We start from the raw sequence: 26,269 nt of genomic DNA on the forward strand, positions 1-26,269 counted from the left end.
GAAAAGAAACTTAGGTTCTGGAATGATGCTTATTTATCAATGATAAACTAAAAGGTCTGTCATAAAAATTAATTATCAAAAAACAAAAAACCAAAAAAAAAAACGTTCTACAAAACACTAATTATACTACTATCAATCAAAGATCAGCAAAACCCAAGTGACCTACTATCAATTCAATTTATTTGTATAGTATATGAAAGTCTCCAATGGAATATAATAATAATAATATTTATTTATTTTCTCACCACAATATTGCTAACAGGACATTAGATAGGTACATAATAACATGAGCACTAATATTGTGGGAGACTGGTGCCTAAGCTAGGCTCGAGGCCTGTGTTTCAGGACACCAGGTCTCCACCCTTTAAAAAAGTACATTTCAAATATTTCATTTCATCATACGGGCATTAACAATTTTGTTGTAAACAATATTATATGAGATATTAACTTTATATATCTAAGGTTAGTATATTTTATGTTATTCATGGTACGATATGGGTTAGGTAGTGTGTGTGTATGTGTGTGTGTGCGTGTGTGTGTGTGTGTGTGTGTGTGTGTTGTGTGGGCATGGGTGCTAGTATGTTAGAAGTACTCTAAGTTAAGGCAGAAAGAATCGCTTCCGTGTCATCATAGTTCAATTTCTGTAACCAGTCAGTTAATTTCCGTTTACACCTATTTTTAGTGAGGCTGTATATAGGCAGAAATCTATTGATTTTGTTGTACAAAAAGCCACCCAAGCTGCAAAAGAATCGCTTTGAGAACCTTGTGGAAAACTTGCTACACTGTACAGGATTGTACCGCCTTTTGGCGTCTGACACTGACGGGTGATATTCAAGAAGTATGTGTTGTCTTAGTAGGGTGTCAAGTATAAACAATTGGCGCACCGTTAAGACCTGGCACCCTTTGTATAACAATACAGTGGGGTAACGATACGGTTTAAATAATGATGAATGACCTTCAGTATAGCTCTTTGTGCTTTCTCCAGGCAAATCAGTCTGGTTTTCGGTGCACCACCCCAGGACGTGATACAACAAGTTAGCACCGATTGAGCGAGGGCAAAATAGATAGATTTCAATCGGTTAGCATCCAAGACATTTCTTATTGTTTTAAAGACGTATATAAGTTTTCGTAACCTGTTATTAATCGCATCTATATGTTCGTCAAATCTAAGATTATTATCAATCACTACTCCCAAGTATTTTACAGTCTCTTTTTTTTGCAAGCGTGTGCAGTCGCATGTAGCGTTTTGTGGTTCAGAACACGAGTGAACTTGTATGGCGTGAGTAGTAGACTGTGGTACAGTGCCTTTAAAGGAGAAAGTGATGTAAGTGGTTTTCGCGCTATTTAAAGTCAATAGGTTTCCTCGTAACCACTTTGAGATAGTATTGAAACCCGACTGAGCATACCTGTATGTTTCGGCCCATGTATCTGCAGTGAATAAGAGAGCAGTGTCGTCGGCAAAGCTGATTATTTTGCAACCAGGGAGGGTGAGCATACTCAGGTATCATCTAATACAATACGAATACTCTTTATTGTACACTATCAGAGGAAAAATTTTAAACCGAAAAAAAAAGAAATAGAATATAATACACGTTGTATTGTATACTCGTCACACTAAATTGTACCTTGTTTTTTCCCTTTTAGGCTTCTTTGTTTTAATACGATCAGGCTTCGTTTTTTTTAATACGATCTCGATTAAATTTGGTGCATTAGTACTCAGGAAGATGTGAGAATATAAAATATATTTTACTGGTACGTTAGAAGTTTTTAAGCTTTTGGTCTGTAATGAATTTAATGGTCGTGGTGAAAGCGTGGTAATTGTGAACGTAAATAGCAGATACTGCATTAGGTTGAAAGACAACTGAAAAAAAAAATAAAGAGTATCGTTGGTATTTGAAAGTCTTGGATCGCAATCGTTCATCATCTTTGGAATATACTAAATTACTGTAGGGTATGTCCGTCAAATCAATAAATAACAACAATGATGCCACAATACCAAAATTTCTGATAATAGTGATGCCACAATAATTCGAATTAATCTTAATTCGATTATTATCCGAGCAAAAAATAAAATCGCTTCCTCCTTTACTCACGTATTTAATTTAATTTGCCAGTAAATTTATTTATTAGAAGTCCATTAGTAGAAAAACGGTTTTTCATATACAAGAACATAAAATTCAAATTACTTTAAAAGCATTTATTTAGGTCAGACAATCTCGTTAACGATAGTGACAATGTACAGATATACGGTATTTATTACGTTTCAAACGTATTGGTATTTTATTGGTCTATTTCTGTATTTATATTTAAATAATCATTTGAAAATAATTCTACATAGAAGTTAGATACCAGCAAATATGCTTGATTGTGCTAAATTCACATTCTCTCAACCCATTTTAAAAGGTATGTTTATTACTACATAATAAACACTTCAAATTCAACGGCCCTCAGTAGGATTTTCTCCTGTTTCGGAATCACAAAATACACAAGCACCAACGCCTACAGAAATATCTGTCGTGAGCTGTCGAACCCGCAATCGACAGCGTAATATCCAGTGCAGTGACCGCTACGCCAACTACTACTACTACTACATGACATGTATATGTCGCCGCGGGCACTAATCGGACTTCAATATTACAAGCTTTAATTGAAATTATAAAATTATGTTTGTAATTTAGCTTAAGATCAAATGCTTAATGTTTGTAATTAGTGAACGATATCTTAGTGAATTGATTATCTGTTTTGTAACTTCTTGACGTAAGTACCTGTTTAGTTATTATTTCTTTTTATGTAATACTTTTGCTGTTTAAATCGCTGAATGATTAACGTTAAAATATTATTGTAATTTTAGAAGTCAATTTTATGCATTTCTACTTTGATTTATTCGTCTAATAATTTAATTTCATATTGTAACGATCCTCTGTCGAGTGTCGAGATCCGAGTCGAATCGAATTGATGTAAGCGTGTTTGGATCGGTAATGGAGGTAGATTCCTTTTGGTATTAGCTAGCAAAAAATAGCATTTGTTTAGCAGTGGGATCTGTCCATTTTATGCCTTATATCTTAAAAATATGAAATAAGTTGTGAAGCTCTGATTAAAAATTAAAATTTAAGGCATTACGTTTATTTTTCATACTATTTTAGTTACTTCTTTTTAAGTGACGGTAGTTTAAAAATATAAAATATGTGGTGTCATGGGACACCAGGTAGGAACGAAGCTCCTTCGGATAGTATAAAAGTAACACAATTTGAAAAAAAAAATGTTTTATTTTATATATATTTTCTAGTTCTTGATTTTTTTTTTTAATTTTGTTGATTGGTTTTTAATTAAGTACATAAAAGTATTTAGGAAATTTAGTATTTTAGAAAATAACAAATACCGTAAAATAAAATAAATCAAACAAAATAATAATAATAATAACAATTCAAACCATTAAGTGAAATAAAAAAACACATGTTTTTATTTATTTTTGTCGACAGTATAAAATTACATAAATAATTGAAAAAAAAGTTTACTAGTAATATTTTAGTTTTACAAATGTCATATTATACAGTCGTGTGACTGATATTAGGTCAATTCCGTTATATATTTTTCTTACGGTTTTAGTATCACATTTTTTTCATTTCGGTCGCGCAGCCAAATGTCATGACTGTCGTAAGGATCTTCGTTCCAATAAATTATAAATCTACAATTAAAATCTATTTTTGTAGTAAATTATAATTAAAATTGTGTTATAATTAAATCTATATTTTTCATTTTGCTTTAGCTTTTAATTTAGAATCATGGATAGTGATAGTAGAACCGTAAATCTAGCTGTGGTCGATTTGTTTAATTTTCTCTTATTGAGTAAAACTGCTGGTCTCTTCCCGTAGGTGTCGTAAGAGGCGACTAAGGGATAAAACAGTTCCACTACTACCTGGGAACTTAAAAAGCCGACCGATGGTGGGATCACCAGCCAACTGCTGGCTTTGAAATACAGAGGCTGAAGACGGGCAGCAGCGTCTTCAGTGTGTCAAAGCCAGCCCTGCGGTCACAAATCCGCCTGCCCAGCGTGGTGACTATTGGCAAAACACATGAGTTGACGCCAATTTTGGCGCTAACTTGTGGAAGCCTATGTCCAGCAGTGGACTGTATTAGGCTGAAGTGATGATGACGATGATGATGAGTAAAACTGCTGGTTTTTGTCGATACCAGATCTTCATTGGACGTCTATCGTCAGCTTTTCGACATTTTCAGATATCGGCAAAAATAAATACTAAATACAATCTTGAAATCGATTTCAATTTAGTTTGTAAATTTTACTCCATTAGGGATTGTTTGTCTCCATACAACTTCCGAAGGTAGTAAAACCTCAACATTGTAACTTAACGATGCGGAGTTATAAACACCTATATTATAGTCGAACAAGCAATATCTATAAAATGGTGCATTTTATTTGTAAAGCCATTTTACATCATGGTAGTAGTTATTGAGTAAACAGCTCAGTGAACGTATAAGGTTTACTGCAGGCGTAGTGTAATAAGTGAACTAACCCATACTATATTTTTAGCATGGAGTCGTTCACATTCTCTTGTTTCCTAATGTTTACGCGAAATTCACTCATTATAATGAAACAAATTTTTCGGATTTTATCGCGAACTATTATTATTTTAAATGCCCGACGTTTCAGATTATTTGCAGTAACCATGGTCACGGGAGAACTGAGGTTCAGACGTCCTAACGTTTTAACTGAGGTAGGGCACAGCTGAAATTTCCTGCTCAAAATATGGAGCAGCCCATCACAGAAGATCACAGCTAAATAATACTGTTTTCAAGCAGTATTGTGTTCCTGTTGGTGAGTAAGGTGACCAGAGCTCCTGGGGGATTGGGGATTGGGTCGGCAACGCGCTTGCGATGCTTCTGGCGTTGCAGGTCTATAAGCTACGGTAATCGCTTACCATCAGGTGAGCCGTACGCTTGTTTGCCGACATAGTGACATAAAAAAAAAAGTTATTCGAAACTAACCTATGTTACTAAACCGCGATAAAATCTGAAAAAGTTGTTTTATTGTAATGGAGTGGTTTATAAAATAAGGAAGAAAAATTATTATTTTTATTATTTTCCTAACACAGAATATACTTAATTTACAAAACGTCGCTGTCAAAAATAATGGTCACAGCAATTTGCTCTGCATAAGCGATCGCATTTTCCAGTCGTGATTTAATCTAATATTGATAACGTAATATTTTTTTTTAATATTATTTAAACGATTGACATAATTTTATTTATATAAGTATATCTAAATTTTACTTTGAAACAATTCGTGCATCGATGTTAGTAAGTAGCAATTTTCATACAATTTCATACTTCCGAATGATTAAAACAAATATTTTTCAGATAAAGAATTGTTCAATTGGTTAAAAGTTTTTCGTTTAAAATGTTTTTTTTTAAGTTCCATTTGCAAAAATACTTGTAAAATGTAAATACAATAAATACTTCATTAAATGTTTCACTAAAGTAATCGCGAAATTATTTTGTGAAAGAGAATATAAAAAACTGGGTTGCATCGTATTTCTTCGTTAACGTGCATTCTCTTAATGAGTTTAAAATGAAAACGGCTCAATCATTACGTACTGAATCTGCTCTTAGTAAAATATTGTCTACCCTAAAACTTTTTCAGATATTTTTTATATAAGTTTGGATAGTTAAAAAGTCTTAAAAAAATTAAAACTACGTAAACAAATATTCTTAAGAATAAACTATTTGATATAATTATATATTGTTGGTGGTTAATATTTTTTGAATATAATACTCGCGTAAATATAAGTATAAATAACTATACCTCCCTCCCTTCCTACTTGCGTAACGCGACTGCACCAAATTTGATAGTTAATTTTTGGGATCGTTATTGTCAGAATAAGATATATATATATATATATATATATATATATATATATATATATATATATATATATATATATATATATACGAGTATAAGAAATAAAATATGGCGGTCAGCTAATGACTCCAATTTCAGTTGAAATTCTGAGTCATTGGAGAAGTATATAAGCACATACGCATCACCAATTTACAGTGGAAAATAATGTTGTCTAGCATCAGCTCAAGTAAAAACTAATAATAATTTGTGAAATTATATATAATACGATCGTTTCAATTTTTTTTTTTTTATAATTCCAAATACAATACGATTTGTATAAAAAATACCCTTGAAAAACTCAACTGTGCTGTCAGACTATTCGTTACCATTTTAATGAAATGTTCAGACCTTTGTCACAACCAACCCAGAGTGGTTTTTACTAATTAATTATATTTCTTCAAAATATTTTATACAATAGGCTCGGGGTCAATACCACGTTTTTAACTTAATTTTATATTTCTATTTATTTTTTTTGACACCAGCTATCCTACTACTGTCATTTTTAATTGTATTCTTTTAGGTCGAAGCAGCCTTGAACCCGAAGATGTATTTGGCTACGGCATCAATATAGTATCGTCAGCAGCTTGCTAAAGGGACTAGCTAAAGAGGATAATTTGCAGCGTCAACCAAAATTACTATATTTTGTAGACCATCAAGATGAGAAAAGTGCCATCAATACGTTTAAGCATAAAAGTTACGAGAAACTTCTCCAACCGATCATGAGATTTAAATTCACTTTTAAAAGATAAGGCGTTTCTCATTGGAAAGTGTTGGTAATGCAACTAGAGTAAACTGAAATTGTGAAAAAAGTGAATTTCTTCGGACTTGTTCATAGTAAGAAATATAGTGCGCTGGCTGCCAACCTTCGTTTGTCAGAGATGTGTTTTTTCTTCTTCAAGAGCAAGAAGAGTCTGAAAAATCTCTTAATTTGTCTTCGAAGTCAATCCAGTTTAGTATCTAATGTCTGATAATACTTTATGTGTTATTTCAATAAACAGAAGTCATTTAGTAAATCATTAATTCAAAACCCTTTTCGAAAACACCAAGAAAACGTATTAGGGACGGAGGCTTTAAGTAACGAAATTTTTCTCATTTGAATACGTGACTAAAATAAAATAAATTCCTGAACTTTGAAAGTTGGACCCGACCCTTGAGTCGTTCTACTACTTAGCTTAAATAGGTTTATACTGTCCACGATTCTTTTAATAAATTTGCTTTTGATCGGTCGCTTTAGCTCAGTTTTATTAAATAGAGAAAAAAATAAAATTTGAAATTTATAATTCAATATCTCTTATTTCTTTTAGAATTTTAAATGGGATAGTTGATTTAATTTAAATGATTATCGATTTTAGCTCATAAATTTTTTACTATTAATTAATTACTCAATAGCTGCGACAAAGCTAGCCCTGCTGTCACCAAACCGCCTGCCCAGCGTGGTGACTATGTGCAAAACACACGAGTTCACGCCATTTTTGGCGCGAACTTGTGGAGGCCTATGTCTAGCAGTGGACTGCAATAGCCTGGAATGATGATGATGATGATGATGACAATTATAGTAAACTAGCTGACCCGGCGAACTTCGTATCGCCTAACAGTCGATTCTTTAATTTTATTGAATTTTTTTTTATAATTTTTCTCTCCGTAAGAACCATCCTCGTACTTCAAGGAATATTTTAAAAAAAGAATTAGCCAAATCGATCCAACCGTTCTCGAGTTTTGCGCTTAGCAACACATTCAGCGACTCATTTTTATATTATAGACTAGCAATACCCGTGCGAAAAATTCGCACTAAATAAGTAGAAAAATTATCACTTTACAAAATTACAAAAAAAATCTTTATTGCAAAACTTCTTTATAAACAATATTCGGAGTGTAGATTAATAATAAACTATTAATAAACGCTTCACACTCAACGGATCCCCCAGTAGAATTTTCTCCTGTGTTGGGGGTCCGGCAACCCATATAATACACAAACACAACGCCCAGCCCACGACTAACATCTATATGGTCGATACAAATGTCTGTCGTGAGCGGGAAACGAACCCGCGATTATGTGCTATTACCGCTGCGCTAACGTTGTTTCAAAATTTAAGCCGATGGCAGCATTGCTGTATTCTGTCTCAATATATATCTATATACGAGTATATTTAATTTTATTATAATAATTAGTTAATTTATAAAAACAAAAGAAATAATACATTTTTAGTTGTGGAAGCCGGTAGAGCAAGCAGTTATCTATAAAATGATATATAAATCTATGTGGAGTAATTGTGAGGTTTTTTCTAAAAAGGAAGACAAACATCTTAACGTATTAATATACTATATGATATTTAATACTTATATTACCGAAGTTATCTTTTCACATAAAAAGAATAAACTAATACTATATACCAGTACTTTTAGTAATTTTTATATGATCTATGAAATGCATAGGAAATCAATGTAATATATAAGTTTATCATCATTGTAACGTTCTACTAAATTGATCGCGATCAAGAAACTTTACAGAAAGTAATTTGTCACGTGGAATGGCCTTCTCGGGTTTTCTAAGGGTTATCGCTTTAAGGAGACTCGTTTCGGGTTTATTCAGACATGCACGAAGCGGCCGCGGGGCTTTTGTCACTATGACCACGAGGGGACAAGTGCACAAGAAGGGAATTCACAATTATTTATAGCCATATCAACACAATCACCTCCTTGCATTCATTTCAATTTTCTCTAAATACCTGAATAGCTTTAAAATATTTATATCACGGTTTATATGAATGAAATACGCTTCAGCCTGTAATATCCCATTACTGGGCATAGGCCTCTTTCCCCGTGTAGAAAAAGGATCAGAGCTTAATCCACCACGCTGCTCCAATGCGGGTTGGCGGATATATTCCCTACTATGAGTAACGATCGCTATCAGGTGTACATGATAACAACCGGGACCGACGGCTAACGTGCTCTCCGAGGCATGGTGGAGAGACCCACAAGGACTGCACAAACACCCAGACCACGGCAAACACCTGTATGGCCAATACAAATGTTAAGAACATGAATTAAACAAAACTAACTTGAATAGATCACAGTTGAACATTAGTCTCTGATTGTGATATTTATGAACAAGTTAAAATAGTCCCAACCTCGGCCGCCCACATACATTTAAAGTGACGTCAAACATACTATTACTTAAACAAAACAACTTGTATGTTTTATTTTAAGCTCCTAAATAAATAATAACTACGATTAACAAGTTGAATGCGGCACGACTATGACAAGTTCATGAAACGGTTTCCCAAAAATAAACGCGGTATAACATACCTTTTAAATTATTAACTATAACAACTTGGCAAATGATCGCTCTTGCGTCGTGAAAAATTGATTCAATCCTTTTTAGAGTTTCCCGCAAGGTCTTTTGAATAAACAATCTGTTTACGTTCCTCTATTTCCCAATGACCTCGTACATTTAAATAATTTGGATTTTTACGAGAACATTGAATTAGGTAAAGTCTAGATTCATTCAAATAAAAACTTTAAATTTTCGATTGAAACAAATAAAACATTGCCCTAGATTTATGTACAATATGAATTTACTGTATCTTCAATCATCCATTCTCCTCAAATGGAACTACTTGTGCGTCAAAATACACACGTAAAAAATGAATGTAGGTGTGTGACCCTCAAAGAATTTGTCAGGGGTCTGGCTAGTCTTGTTATGCATGTATACGAGCTCTTAAGTGCTTTTAGTTGATCGTATTCCCTCGCAAACTAACAAAATACAATAAAATCTGAAGAAGTAGATATAAAATACCGAGACAAAATTTAAAGAATAATTTGAGCCTTATTTCCTTTGTAATTTACTTGCCACTAAATTCAAAACATTATTTTGCCCCTTAAAGTCCTAAAAATAGGACATGGAGGCCAAAAATATGATTTTAGAATTTTCCTTCCAGCCTACAGAACTACCGTCGGTTTCATCAATAAGATTCATTTTCACGATAGAAATGTGGGCTCTGGAGGTTGAATTAATGGTTTTAAAACAGTAAATTCAGCCTCCAGAGCCTACCTTGGTTCCGCTCGCTTTGTTGAATGTATATTTAATTATCTTTAGTTCATACAATGAAACACAGATGGCGTTGTTTGTAGATAGATCGCGCTATTGAAGTTTCGAGTCGATTTACTTAAGTCGAATATTGTATTCGGTACTTATTCTCGTTAATCCCTCTCACCGGTGACGCCGTTAGGACCAGAAGGGTTAACAGTAAAAGTCATTTAAAAAAAGGTGCTCGATAACTTGTTTATCAGTCATTAAGATTATTGTACTGTGTGGCTACGGTACTCAAGAATATAGCCACCCCCTCTCTTCCCGTGGGTGTCGTAAGAGGCGACTAAGGGATAACACAGTTCCGCTACCACCTTGGAATTTAAAAAGCCGACCGGTGGCGGGATAGCCATCCAACTGCTGGCTTTGAAATACACAGGCCGAAGACGGGCAGCAGCATCTTTGGTGCGACAAAGCCAGTACTGCGGTCACCAACCCGCCTGCCCAGCGTGGTGACTATGGGCAAAACACATGAGTTCACGTTATTTTTGGCGTAAACTTTTGGAGGCCTATGTCCAGCAGTGGACTGTATAGGCTGGAATGTAAAGATTATTTCCTCACATAAACACTGGTCGTTTCATTAAGTCACCAGAGAGAGCTGAACGTTCCCAGGGTGAACTAGCAGTATAGACCAAATATACAGTTTTGTACACTCTCCCTTCGCCTATTTCACAACAACCAATAAGAATCATTTTCACGATAAAAATGTAGGCTAGGGATATTATAAAAAATATTTTATACTGTTTAAAATTTTACAACGCAAGGACATACAACTCTTAATATATAATGTTGTCTATACTCGAAACATTAGTTGTTAATATTATATAGTAGATAGATATACACGTAAATGTATTATTTACGTCAAGAAGTACAAAAGAAAGTTGAAGAGTTAATAGTTGTAACAAAATGGCACAACTAGATAGGCAATCACTTAATTATAGCCTAAATAGTCAAGTAATTAAGTCTTAATCTTTGAATTCCGAAAACTAAAATTAAGTGAAAAGTTTCATTCAGAGCAGGTACAATGCAAATCTTATTGAAATACATAAAATCGTTGAAGTTCACGACGCTTATTTCAAGTTGCAGAAATGGTTTCTCACTTAATCGTTGTCATTTGGTAGACTACCTCAGTGATTCCACTTGATGATGTTTTAAAAAGTTACCATTATAACTTATTTTGAGAGACAATGACAGTTCTAAGATTTTACAATAGAAGTTTAAAGTCGAATTTTATTTGATAGACTTTTCAAGTTTCTACGATGGCAAATTACAGGACAACGGTTCCATAATATGTCTTGTGTACTCACACTTTGTACATATTGGCAATAATAATACTAATAAATGTTGCTAACGTGAAGTAGGTAAGACTTAAAAATATTTTGTTTTCTTAGAAGACTATAGAACTTATTTTACTGACTTTAATAATATAAAATATTTGAAATTAAAACGATTTTAAACGAAAATTAAACGGTCTTATCTTGTATTCTATATTGATCTTTATTTTTTTTTCTTTCATCCATTGTATTGTCTCTATGGAATATCAAAAATTTCGGCACAAGAATACCCCTAATGGTATTAAAAGCGCTTTCGGCCTTTGCGTATTCAAGCCTCTTTATATTCAGTCGAAAATTTAAAATAAAGCGAGAAATTTCATTTAAAACAGGTACAATTCCTTATTTGTTCTGAATTACAATAAAGTTAGTAAGTAGTTAAGTAGTAAGCTTCGTGTAAACTAAGAGAAATTATATCACAGTAATGGTTGTCGTTTACGAAAGAACTTTTCCGCCAAAACTCTTAAATTTCTATATAATGGCCATTTAGTGGCCATCAGATCCTTTAATGTGTTCGGTACTTAATGAATTTTGGTCGCTTTATATAATTTTAAAACCTTGGAACCTTCATTACAAATATTTGTTATATTTAACAATTCTTCATATTTTGAATCTCATATCAAACTGAATTATAAAATGTATTATGTTTAATAGTATCTTTCCAAAAAATAAGTAAAAGTAATCGGGAAAGCGTAGTCGAGGTTCTCTTGCGGTACCTCGAACTTCCTAATGAGGTTGAAACGTACTTCGCACAAAGACACTTAGCTCGTGCACTTAAGTGGCTGCGGACGGAGTTTATCAAACATGATGCGGGTCACCGTATTCTAAGCGATGTAAGATAGAAACGGTCAGGGGTGAAAAATAACAAACGCACGGGCGGCAAGCCAAAAATCTTCCCTTTAATTCTCATAGCATAGCGGAATTAGGAAGAACGAGCAACGCCATTGTTACCACCGCATTCGCATCACATTGCAAAACCCAATATAAATCACTCACAATTAAACCCGGTGTTAATGATTAAAAAATATAAACAATTATTAGTATTACAAATATTCCGATAAAATAAAAATTAAACAAAAATATTTAAAAAAAGTTTTTAATTCACTCGAATTCTGTTTTATTAAGTTTCATTTTCAACTCTCTCACTCTCTTTAACCATACGACTAACGAGTCTAATATGAAAAGAGAAACCTAGACCTCACAAACAGATGAAACTAAAAGCGCTTGACCACATTTTTTTGTCTCCGCCCACCTTTTTGTTACCATACCGCTCTCTATTCGCTTTGTTTTCCTTCAAACAAAAGACGCACCGTTGAAAAGGAAATCCAGTGAGCGTGTTATGTAAATTAGAAACAGACCAGACTTCTCAACATAATGGTAAGTAATTGGCAAAAATGTTAAGTTTCTCTTTTAAAATACAACACACGATTGTAATTGTTGCATAATGATATATTTTTATTAAATCGTTTCTATAACAAAATTTTATTAAAAAATTAGGGGAGACTAAAATTTATTGACAGTTCTAAAATAGGTTTTATTTAATCATAATGCTTAGACAATATAAACTTAAACAGCATGACAAGGTCGTAAATTCTGAAAACATATTGGCATGTATTTCTATTAAAGTTATTTATAACTACTTACAAACATTCGGTAAATTTCAAATATGTATGAAATAGTGAAATTAAATATGTAAAAACAGACCTTTAAATATTTCTTCAGTTCACTCAGCTACTTACCTCAAGGTTTCCCGTGTGTGCATAACAAAGTATTCGGTTTTATTGCTGTAATATACGCGAGCACTCAATTTCGAGTCTCTGTGCCCTGGAGGGGCTTAATGAAATTTTTCTGATTACTGTGCCTATTTGTGAGAGGACTTGTTATACCGTGCCCTTTAATAAAACTGTATACTAAAAGAATGAAGAACATTGTGTTCTCAAAAAGAAAAAAATATTATCATACTTCTGTATTAATCTTAATAAGCTACCTGTTTTGTTCAAAATAGACTAACGCTTCGCAATGGTCTTGTCTGTTGGAATGCTACGGCGAGATCTTTGAATTAGCTTACGCTGCACTTCATACTGGAAAAACGGACGAGGAGCGGATGTGTGAGTGATTCCAATCACATAAGAATACAATCAATTATGATGTCTTGTCATTTGTTTGTGATAGAAAGCAGAATGAGGAACTAGGTTACGCAATTACTAGTACAACCATAGAAATATAAATTGATATTTACTATAAGCAGACAATATTTCATCATTTATTTTTTATTTTTATTTGTTTTAACTTTTTACCGAGTTTTTTTCTTTCATTTTTCATGTTGGCAATTCTGTTTTTTTTATAATTATATTTTGTCGAAGTGACATCGAACTTAAATGGTAAAGACAATGTTTAAGAAATGTCAGTATTGAAAAGTGATTAAAATAAACTGAATATAGTATATTACTTTCAACTCAATATCAATACTATCAAGGCACTGTAATTATTGAAAACTGAAAATTTTCTCAAATAAGATATTTGTGTTACGAATCGTTTGAAAAGAAAGTGTATATTAATAAAAGCTACAGTTACATTAAAAATACGTTTGTAATATTTACCAGACAAAATTTATGACTGTTTGATATAAAAAAATATTTATACACTGTTTTACTTTCCGTTATTTGATCTTTATTTTATTAAAAATGTTTATCACGCTTCTGTTGTATAAATGGAAATTAATATTTTGTAAATATTTTTTTTTACAAAGGATGCTAAAACATTACCGATTATGAGCTTAAAGCTGTATTTATTATTAGAATCAACTATGAGTTGAACTCTACCATTAGTTATTGATTAATATATTTTCTTTGTAAAACGTAATCAAGTTAAGTGTTAATGACATCTAACAACAGTTGACGTCAAGTTGATGACGTCAATCAGTGATTAAAATTTCAGAAGTAGTTAAAAAGTGACATTTGCGTAGGTATCATCTATCATATCATCATCATATATCGCGTGCGTAAGCAAAGTATTGTGAAATGTGAACTTGATAATTCACTCATAATTTTTTTTTTGGTTTCTATTTAATCCCTCAATTAGAATCGTACACATATCATCCACGAGACGTATATGATTGACATTGCCGCTGATACATATACTGATGCTATCGACCACAGTTACAGAATTTGTTTTAAGCACGTTCCTAAATTTACGCTGCTAAATCCGGAGCCATTTGCGAAATTTATGGCTTCGATCTGTCACAATACGGTGTGTTCAGGCATTGCTTTGTCAATAATTTGTACGGATTCCACGTATAATGTAATTTTGGTCGAATTTTTTAAATTTATAAATCGTAATTCTGATGATCAATATGTCAAATATGGCTTACGTTGAAGGTTTCATGTCTAACCAATTCTGGTCGAATACTAATATGTACTTCATGGATATGTGTATAATTAGGATTTTTTTCGAATCAATACTGTAAGATAAGTAAATATTCATGTTTAATGATATTGAATTGTGGCTGTGTGGCTACGACATTAAAAAATATAGCCACCCCCTCTCTCACAGTTCCGATACCACCTTGGAACTAATAAAACCGACCGATAGCGGGATAACCATCCAACTGCTGGGTTTGAAATACACAGGCCGAAGACGGGCAGCGGCGTCTTTGGTGCGACAAAGCCAGCCTTGCAGTCACCAACCCGCCTACCCAGCGTGGTGACTATGGGTAAAACACATGAGTTTGTTTTGTTTTTGGCGTGAACTTGGGGCAGTGGACTGCGACAGGCTGAAGTGAATACTTTTTAAAAATTTTAATGCAAAAGCCCTTTCGAATTCTGTTTGATTTTGGATTCAGTGCCTTCTTTTTAGCCGACTTCAAAAAGAAGGAGGTTCCCAAATCGATCGATTTATTATGTATTTTATTTCTTTTACTAACTTTCTATATCCGTCCGTTGATCTGACAGACCGTTGATGTACATTTGCCTAGTTTTTGAAACAATGGAAAACGTTAGAACTATATATATCTATATATACATATAATACATTAGAACTATAATATATATTTTTGGTAGCTTCATTATTCGTGGCTAGCTTCAAATTAATGAAGCGCAATTGCTCGTATGTGCAACAGACGTCTGTGTTCACGACAACCATCACTCGGTCAGACTTACGCGGGAATACGTGTAACAAAATTAGATTAAAAAAATTTTGAATACTTTCAATTTTACTTTCTTCATGACTATTAATTCTATGTTATATTAAATTTTCTTAAATTATTTATCGGTTACATCATGTAACTTAAAAATTGAAAGAACGCATTCGAAGAGCACTTGCGTACCTAGATTGATAAGATAAATAATTGACAAAATTTGCAATTCGGATGACTCGAGACTGATACAGTTGTATCAGTAAATAAAAACAAAATAATGCGTTTTTATTATAGGCTCTCTAAAAAAGTTGCAAGGCTGGGTATAATTGCATAGATTGTAAAAAAATATTTTTGTCTGGATCATGCTATTATGACATCTCTTGATTGACCTGTTAAGTTATCTGAAGTAGTTCAAATTATTTCTCCTCTTAGTTGTGTATAAGTTCTTTTAAAATAAAAATAAAAAAATAGTTTTTTTTACCAAAAATCATTCTTATTTTAGTTGGAGTTTTTATAGCTGTTAAAAGTTCTGTAATTTTTTCCACGGTTGTATTAAAGGCCTGTTAGTTGGTAATAAAAGTAAATATTACCTTAACCCTCCGTTTAATATATTTTTTCACATCCCTATCTATAACTAAACCACATAATTATGATATTTACTAAATAATCTATTAAAACAGTTTTTATAGCGTCGGTCCCACAAACTGTGCGCGTATAAATGTGTACCCATACGTGTTACACTTTTTCACGCGGCTGTAGGAAGATTAAGTGTATTTTTGCTAATATAATTAAGAGATATGTTCTATGATTTCACAAATTAACTTGTACTAAATAATATCCTACACAAAAATAGGTAGAAACAAAAATTTATTTCAGGTTTCTTTAACACATTCGGGTTTCTCAAGTCAACTAAATATTACCCTATTTTACATATTTACAATTTATTAGTTTTTATTATTTACAATTTTTCCCTATTTATTGAAAATAAATTCTACAGTTTTTAGAATAAATATTTTAATCTACCAAGTCATCTTAAATTAGTTTTAAATATTTAAGCATTGGATTAAATTTAATTTTATATAATAATAAAATTTAATTTAATATACTAATAATTATTAATTATTATATTAAATTAAATTTATCTTTATTCTTAATATTAAATTTATGAAATAATAATTTGTTCACTACGATACGATAAACGGCAAAATATATACGAAAAAATTACATGTTCTACGTCAGTCGCGAATGCTATATATTATATAAGACTGTTTCATCATTTAAATTAACGAATACAAACAACGTGAGTCTATTAAAACTTTGGGTCCGAGATAAAACATTTTAATGATGCATCTTTAAATCGGGCTTACTGTGTAAACTATAGTTATTACAGAGTAGACTGTTCCGTGAAAGTGATATCAACTAAATCTGTACTAATATTATACAGAGGTAGTTTCTAACTTTGTTTGTTTGTAAGGGGTAGTCTTCGCAAATACTGATCCAATCACAAAAATTCTTGCAATGACAGAAAGCTATATTATTCAGAAGTGACATAGGCTATATTTTATTGTGATTGAACAAAAAATTTAGCGAAAAATCCTATATATAAAATTCTCGTGTCACAATGTTTGTTACAATACTCATCCGAAACGGCTGGACTGATTTTTATGAAATTTTGTGTGCATATCGGGTAGGTCTCAGAATCGGCCAACATCTATTTTCATATAGCTAAGTTCTGGGGGGGGGGGGGGGGGGGGTTAAAATTAAGGGAGATTAATAACACATATGGCAAAACAACGTTTGAGGGGTTAGCTAGTATGTAATATATACACATCGGGACTAAAGATTTGGTATCAGATCTATATTTAAATATACTAATTATCTTTTTGTGGCCATGTTGTCTACTTAGTATTACTGTATGAGCTTCAATTAATTTGGTTTTGAAGTTATCGTACTTCATTTATACTGACTGATATGTTTTCGCTTTTCACGTCAGTCTTTATGAAAAGATACAACTTATTTTAGTCTTAAGTAACGAAATCGACAATTAACATTATATATGTATGAATAAAAATACCTTAAATATCATTATATGTTGTTTGTCGAATTATATTTTCTTAAGACGTTTTATTGATAGCTATTCTGATACCATATCTTTGTATGTTTCTTTTTCTATGATCGAGCCTATTCCGCAGGTTGTTACTGGGGTGAATGTAAACAGACAACTAATTACAAGACGCCGGACTCCGCTCAGTGTAAATATTTCCTTACGCCCATCTTAAGTTTCACGACATTATTTTCCTGTTTTACCGTCGGATATCTTGGGCAAGCTTGGAAGATATATTTGCTTATGTACTATCGTAATTATGTTTACGTTATACTGAAGCAAACTTTAATAATCTTAATTTATACGTAAATTAAATAGCTTAGACTTTAAAAAGAAAAAATCTGGAGTTGTTTTATTCATGAAACATTTTTTAACATTTTTGAACATTAACTCGAATAATGTTAATTAATATTAACATCGTTTAAAAAAATATAATATAAGCAAAAGTATTTTTTTGAACATCTGAAAATTTCAAAAGTACAGCAGTCTCTAATTTTAACTTTATTATTGTTTATCTTCTCGCCAACCATAAAAAATCCTTATTTTTTTCAACATTTATGTCTATAAAGTTTTTGTTTCATAGTTTAATGAAACTGTTTTCAACCTTAACGAGATCCGAGATGCAAAGCGGGTTTATATCAATGAATATATGGCCACATATGTAAAAGGTTAACGTGAATTGGATCCATAGGAAAGGTCTAGTAATCACGGACGTTACATCATTAACTACTAATTGGGATTCAGGGTAAATCTTTTTATCTCGGGTCGGGGAATTTTCCCAATGTCCTAATCTTGCTGCGTCACCACTTCGAGGTGATTTTTTTTTCATTGTTTAAAATTCTATCAAATTCAGAAAAATATATAAGTTCAGTTCATTTGACTTTGTTTAGTGTAGTTTTTTTTAAGTCGAGATGGATCGTGCTATGATCATTTTGCCGCTCGCATTAAATTCGTGATATTTTTTAAACATTGCATTTGTCAAGGTGAAGCGTCCCAGTAGCTACCCTTTATATTTCACCTCCTTATTTTATAAATTAGAAGAAATTCAGTGCATATGTGACCGCAGGAGAAAACGATTATTGTTATTGTGTCGCGTTTGGGGGCAAATTTAAATTGACTAAAAAATATTATTAGTTCTTATGGCATGGTCAATGTCGTAATAACATTAAGTTGTTTTTATTTTATATGTCTCTTAGGTAAGCGGTTCATGAATCGTAAAAAATTAAGATGCATAAATAGCTGCGTGGTTGAAAGTGAAGTCAGATTCTGACGAAGCTGTTCTACACAATTTATCTATGCTTAATATTATAAAGCTGAAGAGTTTGTTTGTTTGCTTGTTTGAACGCGCTAATCTCAGGAACTGCTAGTCTGATTTGAAAAATTATTTTAGTGTTAAATAGCCCATTTATCGAGGATGGCTATGTATTATCACGCTAAGATCAATAGGAGCGGAGCACTAATGAAGAATGTTTCAAAATCAGGGTTTTTTCGGTTTTATCAAGTAACTATTCAACGCGAACGAAGTCGCGATCAGTAGCTAGTTGAAAGATATATAGATAAGAAACAGTGATTATAATATTATAAGTAACAATCAGTAGTAGAACCTGACGAGACTGTGCCATCAACGTCACGAGTCGCAGTCAAGTGTAACATCTTTAATTGCCATTCCAGAGGGTCATCTCGACGTAGTCACGGATACGTGTGTTAGGTGATAGAAACGCTTAATTTTATTAGAGATTGTATTTTTTAAATATATATATATATACACTTACTTCATTGCATTCTATGTTGTTGTGACATACGTTTCAATTTATTAATAATTGGTTGTTATATTGAAGAACGAAATATTTCAATATTCCGCTTCGCAATACAAAATATTATCTGATACGCCAATAATATGCTAACAAGCTCCAAGGGAACACATATTATTAAACAATCTCAAACAAGGTATGAGAGGCGTGATCATAAACACAAAGTTTTGACGTTAAGGAACCGCAAGATTTGGGAACGTAACTGATGCGGTTGAGAAACTGTGTCACACTTAGATTTGCCGTGACTGAATTTCTAACATCGATTTTTACTTTGACTTAATAGTTTTTCAACTCTAGATAGGTCGCGCTCCAAAAGTATGCTGAGTTGATGCTGTCAAGCAGAGGCTTTGTCGATTGTCATGTATTTTGAAGTCTGAATTTTTGTAGTTTATACTAAAAAGTATAATGTAAAATAAAAAATATAAGTAATCATAAATCGGGCACTTTCCATTAACCACGTTGATAAAAATTGAAAGATAAGTACTGCTTATATTAGAGTAATAAATGTGTAATTATAGAACAAACATGAGCACATGTGCCATTTGCATTAACCAATGCGACAAAACATCATATTTTTTTTTAGAAGACTTCTTCTGGGTACATATACAATAACTTTAGCAAATCACTATATAGTATAAAACAAAGTCGCTTCCTGCTGTCTGTATGCTAGATCTTTAAAACTATGCAATGGATTTTGATGCGGCTTTCTCTAGTAAATAGAGTGATTTCAGAGGAAGTTTTATATGTATAATACATGCATATGTTTAAAGTAAGAAGGTTTATATGTAGAGGAACACTAATAGTTTTTGTATCCGTGCAAAGCCGGGGCGGGTTGGTAGTGAGTAATATACTATTAAATAACTATGTCGAAAATTTAAGTAATTACAACAACTAAAACGTTTAAAATTATATATTATATTACAAATGTGATGATAGGGCTTACATTAGGCGAGTGTCGGATGTCTCGCTGTGACATCAAACTTATGACGTAAAGGAGCCACAAGATAAGCGAGAACGAGAACATGTGGTCGATCTGAGAACAGCTCACAAATTTAACTCCTTAACTTCTTAAATTGCCCCACATGTGTTCACATAAGCGTTAAATCCATTAAAAATAATCTTTACTATTAGATATCTGCCTAGTCTTAATAATTTTTTGAATTGTTGAAATTTTGTCAAATATAATACTCAAAATTAATTCTTAGTTTAAAATACGTTTATTATATTTTCGATGTCTATTTTACTACAAAGCTGGTCAAAGCTGGTATATTGCTATGCCCCGCGGTTCCACTCGCCTTAATTTATATTATATATAGCCTATCACCTTCCTCGGTAAATGGATTATCCAAATCAAAAACAATTTTTCATTTCGAACCAGTATTTTCTGCGATTAACGCGTTCAAACAAACAAACACTTCAGTTTATAGATTACACATTGTTTAATATACTATTGTTGCTTTTGCCTCTTCCGCTTTAGATCAAGGTATGATACGAAACGATACCATATCGCTTAAACCCTTGTATTATTCTGTATGACAATAGCTATGTGAACTATAAACTACGAACAGGTCAACGAATCAGTATTGTTTGATTTTGAACATAAATAATTGAAAACTATACAAATAATACTAAAAATACTAAAGCAATATTTTAATAATATTATTGAACTGAACTAAATCAGCCTCCTACTGGGCACAGTTTCCTTTTCCATATTGGAGACACATTATTACTTAAATACATATTATTGAATAGTTTTATTTTAAATAAATATCTCATTCATCACAAAAATTTATTTTTGAACAAAATTGTTTCTGAAATTATTTAATTTCAATGAATATATCTGGGTCGTCTGGAAGAAATGGCTAATTAGGCATAAGTCCGCCCAATCCACTTCACAGTCTGTAACTATCTTTATGCTTCGTTTATAATGTAATTGTGGTGTGTAATAAAGTATAAAATAAATAAATAATATCTTAGAAGATATCACAGTTTTGAAATAACTTTGGAACATTATGAATTAATGATCACAAAAAATGAAAAGGTGATTTTATTGCCTTCTTATTAGCTACGCATATTTATCCTTACGAGTGAAAAATACTTCATTAACTAGAATATTTTATGAAGAAAAACTGTATTTTATAGAGTTTAATTTGGTCGCATAATTTAGGAGATAATGTAAAATCAAGTGAAACGACGCCGCATCGCGCCGAGGGTCTGTGTAAGTCGCTCGAATTGTACTGTTATGGTTTAAAATGTTTCAGTAGCTTTTTCTGCAGATTAACGCGGGTAAAGTCGCGTGACACAGCACAGCCAGTTTCATAATATATGTAATATGGAAAGGATGCTTTCTATGTAAAGGAGGAGGATCTTTTCAACTTCAAGTTTCCGTAATACTCGTACTAGGGAATTGTCAACAACTTTTTAATTTGAAGCGACTTATCGCTTCTTTGCCTCGGGCAAAGAATTAAAACTTAGTCTATCTGATGTATCGACTCGGTCGATACTTTCATACTTTGCTTTCAGAAAAGATAAACCTGTACTATTTAAAAGTTATTAAATTAATCTTTAACAGTGACTTCGTCTGTTTAGTATAATTAATTTTAAATAGATCTTCTGATATTAATTTTAATCGCGATATAAAATGAAACTATTTTTCATCCAATAAACTGTAAAAACTTTAAAATTAAAAAATAAATAAAATGGAATTCTTGTTTCAAGTAAACATATCAAGGAGGCAGGAACATAACTTTGTCTCATTGTATGTTACGTTCATCATTGCAGCAGTTTATGCTTTGTGTACTGTATTTTTATACTATTTCTAACTAATAAGTTAAGCTCCACGTACGGATGAATACATTAGTTTCAATGAGGCGTACGGACACCAATTAATTTTAGTAACATTTTCAACATCATTTTTTCAAAACACCGCTTCGCAAGACAATTAAGCAAGTTTGTTTTATTTCTATTTAGTGTTTGTATTAAATTCTACTAGTATAATACTGAAGGACTTTAAACATTGCTCCGGTTTCAAATTTAAACATAGTTTAGCTTTGATGTGAGCAAATTAAAGCTACGTAACTTAACATAAGTAAAGGAGCTGATTCAAAATTTATTTAGGTAATGAACATATTTGTTGAAAAGTGAGATATACATATACTCGTATTTAAATTTTACACAAAACTTTTATGAGAAAATCGTTAAAAATTTTGTTTTTTAAACCAAAGGTTATATATGACTTTATAGAGAAATAAAATCCTCATTGAACGTTAAGTACTATTAAAGTCTTATTTTTTTTTAATTAAATTTGCTACAAAAATAGTATTCTATACGCTTCACGATTCAGCCAGTAACACTCCCACTGCTGGGCATAGGCCTCTTTACCTATGTAGGAAAAGGATCAGAGCTTAATTCACCACGCTGCTCTTCTGTGAGTTGGCGGATATATTCCCTACTATCAGGTGTACATGATAACAACTGGGGCCGACAGTTTAATGTGCTCTCTTAGGCACGGTGGGGAGAACTACAAGGACTAACAGCCAGACCGGAAATAAATATTCGTATAAAAACAAATGTTCACTGCACGCGTGAATCGACCGCGACCGTTGGTTTTTAAGTGCCGCCGATACGGCACCCGCACCATTATACCAGAGTGGTCGTCTATTCTATACAGCTAAATTCAAACCAATGCCAAGGCAACGCACTATTAGAAAAGATTCAAATACTAACATGTAGTGAAAAATACAAAATACTATATACTAATAGTAATACACTTACAGTACTTAACGTTAGCTTTCTATGTAGTAAGCTACGGTAATCGCTTACCATCAGGTTAGCCGTACGCTTGTTTGCCGACCAAGTGATATAAAAAAAATGTAAAAATTTAGGAAACCAAGCTTTTGATAATACAATATGTATTACATATTATCAATTTTTAAAACACAAAGCACGTTCGATACAAAACTATATAAATTCTGCATTGGTAACGTAACTTTTATCGTAGTAAATATATAAAGATAACAAAGTAAACTAATATTTCGTGGAGCTTCAATCTTCTGCTTCCAACCATGGTCTAAAATCTTTTCAAATTAAAAATAGTCTTGACACTTACGGAATGCGAATTCACTTCGATCTCACTGAAAACAAGTCTGGAAATAAAATAGAATCGGTAAAGAGGAAATCGAAATGAAAACTTAGGATTAAAATGCATCCTGGTCTGATAGTTTAGCCGTCAACAGTTTACACGGAATCGTTTCAAGTTATAAAACTTCAGCATCTTGAAAAGTAGCACACATTTTTAGAGATTATTAACAAGGTTTTTTTTTTCATTTCATTAAAGTGAAATATTTATTATTCATATTTCATTGCTTAAAAAATTCATAAGGCCATCTCTAAGAACAAAGATCGATGCTTATCTGTCACACTTCTTTATTAACTATATTTTTTTACAAGTATTGAAGCATTTCAAGTAAGATTAGTTTTTTATAGATTTTTTACTGTTAATTTACTGTTAATTTAATTTGTAATAAAGAATTTTGAGTAAAAATAATTATGCATTTTAATTGCTAATAATACATTTGATATAAGAATAATAATAAAAGTGTACAAAAATCAATATGCACTTATACTGATTGAACCAAGTTATACACTATGAAATTAACGATGAAAACATTTTTTTATTTTTATTTTAAAACGCAAACAAACATCGATTAAGAATATATTAATTAGTTATTACATAATTTAACAATATTATTTCAAATAATATATAGCACCTGGGTGACCGAGCTTAGCTCGTTATTTTTAGTAAATCGTGAAGGAATAGTAGATGAGAGAGTTAAATTGATTTGCTGCCGGTAGGATGAAATCTTATTAATAATGAGTTAATGCACGACGTGTAACAAAGGCAATGTATAAAAAAAAAATTAAAAATGACGGTAAATTAAAAATTGATACAAATTACAAAAGTACAAGATTAAGTGTAATTGCTTCGCAAAAACCGATAGGTGCTCCAACAAATCGTGTTTTTTGGAAATCATATTTAAATACGAATTACAAATTTATAAAATATAAATAATATTTTTTTACCGAAAGTAATAAAAAATATAAATAAATATAAAAAATCAAAAATAAAAAAGAATTAAAAAATAATAATGATAAAATATGAATAATATTTTTCGATTTTACCGACATAATAATAAACAATAAGAACTGGCTATTTAGATAAAAAATAAAGAGTGCAATTAAAAGAAAAAAAAAAGAAAAAATAATACTCAAAAAAAATTGAGGACTTTAACCGTGTGTGGTTTTTTTGGTCCATAGCGACCGTCCGATTTCCCACCCGAGCTATTACAACTTTATTGACAACTACGTAATTTACCTTCGTATTCTAACGATATTGTAGCCATTTTTTCACTGTCTAGAAACTGGGATAAAACGACATTTTCAAAAAATAAACCCTAGCTAGATTTATTTATCTCCCCCGAAATCCTCTGCATACAAAATTTCATAAAAATCGTTGAAGCTGTTTCCAAGGTTCAGATTATATATATATACACATACAAGAATTGCTCGTTTAATAGTATAAGATTAGTAACATACAAATCAGTTATATTATTAGAATAGTGTAACAAAGTAAATCTTTATTCTGAAATCTTAAGTAAACATTTTCCTTAGCTTCCTGAGCTCTAAGTAGGCGTGGCTAATTTATTAGAGCTAAAATCCTATGGTAACAAAATATATGGTAATCATTTTTCAGAAACGAGATAAGGATCTGTTAAAGAATTGAGGTCGAGGAAATGGAAAACTTGTACTAGCAAGCACGAGTTGCCCTCTGACACGATAGACTAACGGCATAAATAACAAAAATTGATAGAACTAAATGGAGATATTTACGATAACAGGGTAATAATAAGTTAGAACGACCACCATGAAAATTATCATGGATTGATTAAAGACAGAGACATCTTTAGATGTTAATAAGCTTTCCTGTTTTGATTTCTTCATTTATTAGATTCGTTTTTTTTTTAATTTTTATCAATAATGTAGAAGGTTAATTTTTTTTAAATATAACATTAAATATACATATTTGAAATTCAGGATTTAATTTCTAAAAAATAGGCAATTTTCCAATAATATTTCGTAACAAAGACACACGTCATTTAAGACAGCATCGTAACATAAACAATTGGAGAATCACAGCGATAACGTATCATCCATAACTCAACTGTCATAAAAATAATTAAAGTTAAATATCTTTTACTGAGGTAAGGCACAGCAGGAAATATTCTGCTCGAAATCTGGAGCAGCCCGACTGCGCAAGTATTTTAGACCTTACAAAAAAATTACAGCTAAGTAATACTGCTTTCAACCAGTTGTTTCCCTGTGGTGATTAAAGTGTCCAAAGCTTTTGGGGGGATTGGGGTAGGGTCGGCAACGAGCTTGCGATGCTTTTGGAGTTGCAAGCGGTCTATAAGCTACTAATCGCTTACAATCAGTTAAGCCGTATGGCTGTTTTCTGACCTAGTTGTATAGAAAAAAAAATACCAACAATAATCAGTAGAGAGTATGAAAGGACAACAATTTAAGGTATCGTTTTACTACACTGCAAGAAGTCGGAAACAGAGACTAGTCTGATGTAAAGCAACGGCTTAATATGAGTAAAAATATTTTCGTTAATTCAGATCGTATCATATTTTAAATCCAGTTTAAAATATCTTAAGTAAAGATTGTTCTTATCCCTTACACTACTTTTAGTAGAAATTTCCCAAGTTATCATTAAAATTATAATGATGAAAATCGAAGTAGAATTTTTGACCCCAACGAGTTTTTTGTTTCCTTTAGTTGTCTAAAATACACTTCAAAACCTACTGTGAAAGTCAGACGAACTG

At 31.9% G+C, this 26,269-nt stretch overlaps 1 long non-coding RNA gene across 1 annotated transcript; it reads right to left on the reverse strand.

The window, feature by feature from the left end:
* Nucleotides 1–217: 217 nt before the first annotated feature.
* On the reverse strand, nucleotides 218–24,345 carry LOC123670301. The gene is made up of 4 exons (XR_006745894.1): nucleotides 24,336–24,345; nucleotides 20,630–20,636; nucleotides 19,656–19,660; nucleotides 218–355 (listed from the first exon to the last, which is right to left on the reverse strand). It is a non-coding gene; the product is annotated as an uncharacterized LOC123670301 (long non-coding RNA).
* Between the last annotated feature and the right edge of the window lie 1,924 nt (nucleotides 24,346–26,269).

Source organism: Melitaea cinxia, chromosome 4 (genome assembly GCF_905220565.1).
Source record: "Melitaea cinxia chromosome 4, ilMelCinx1.1, whole genome shotgun sequence".
In the NCBI taxonomy this organism is placed as follows: Eukaryota; Metazoa; Arthropoda; class Insecta; order Lepidoptera; family Nymphalidae; genus Melitaea; species Melitaea cinxia.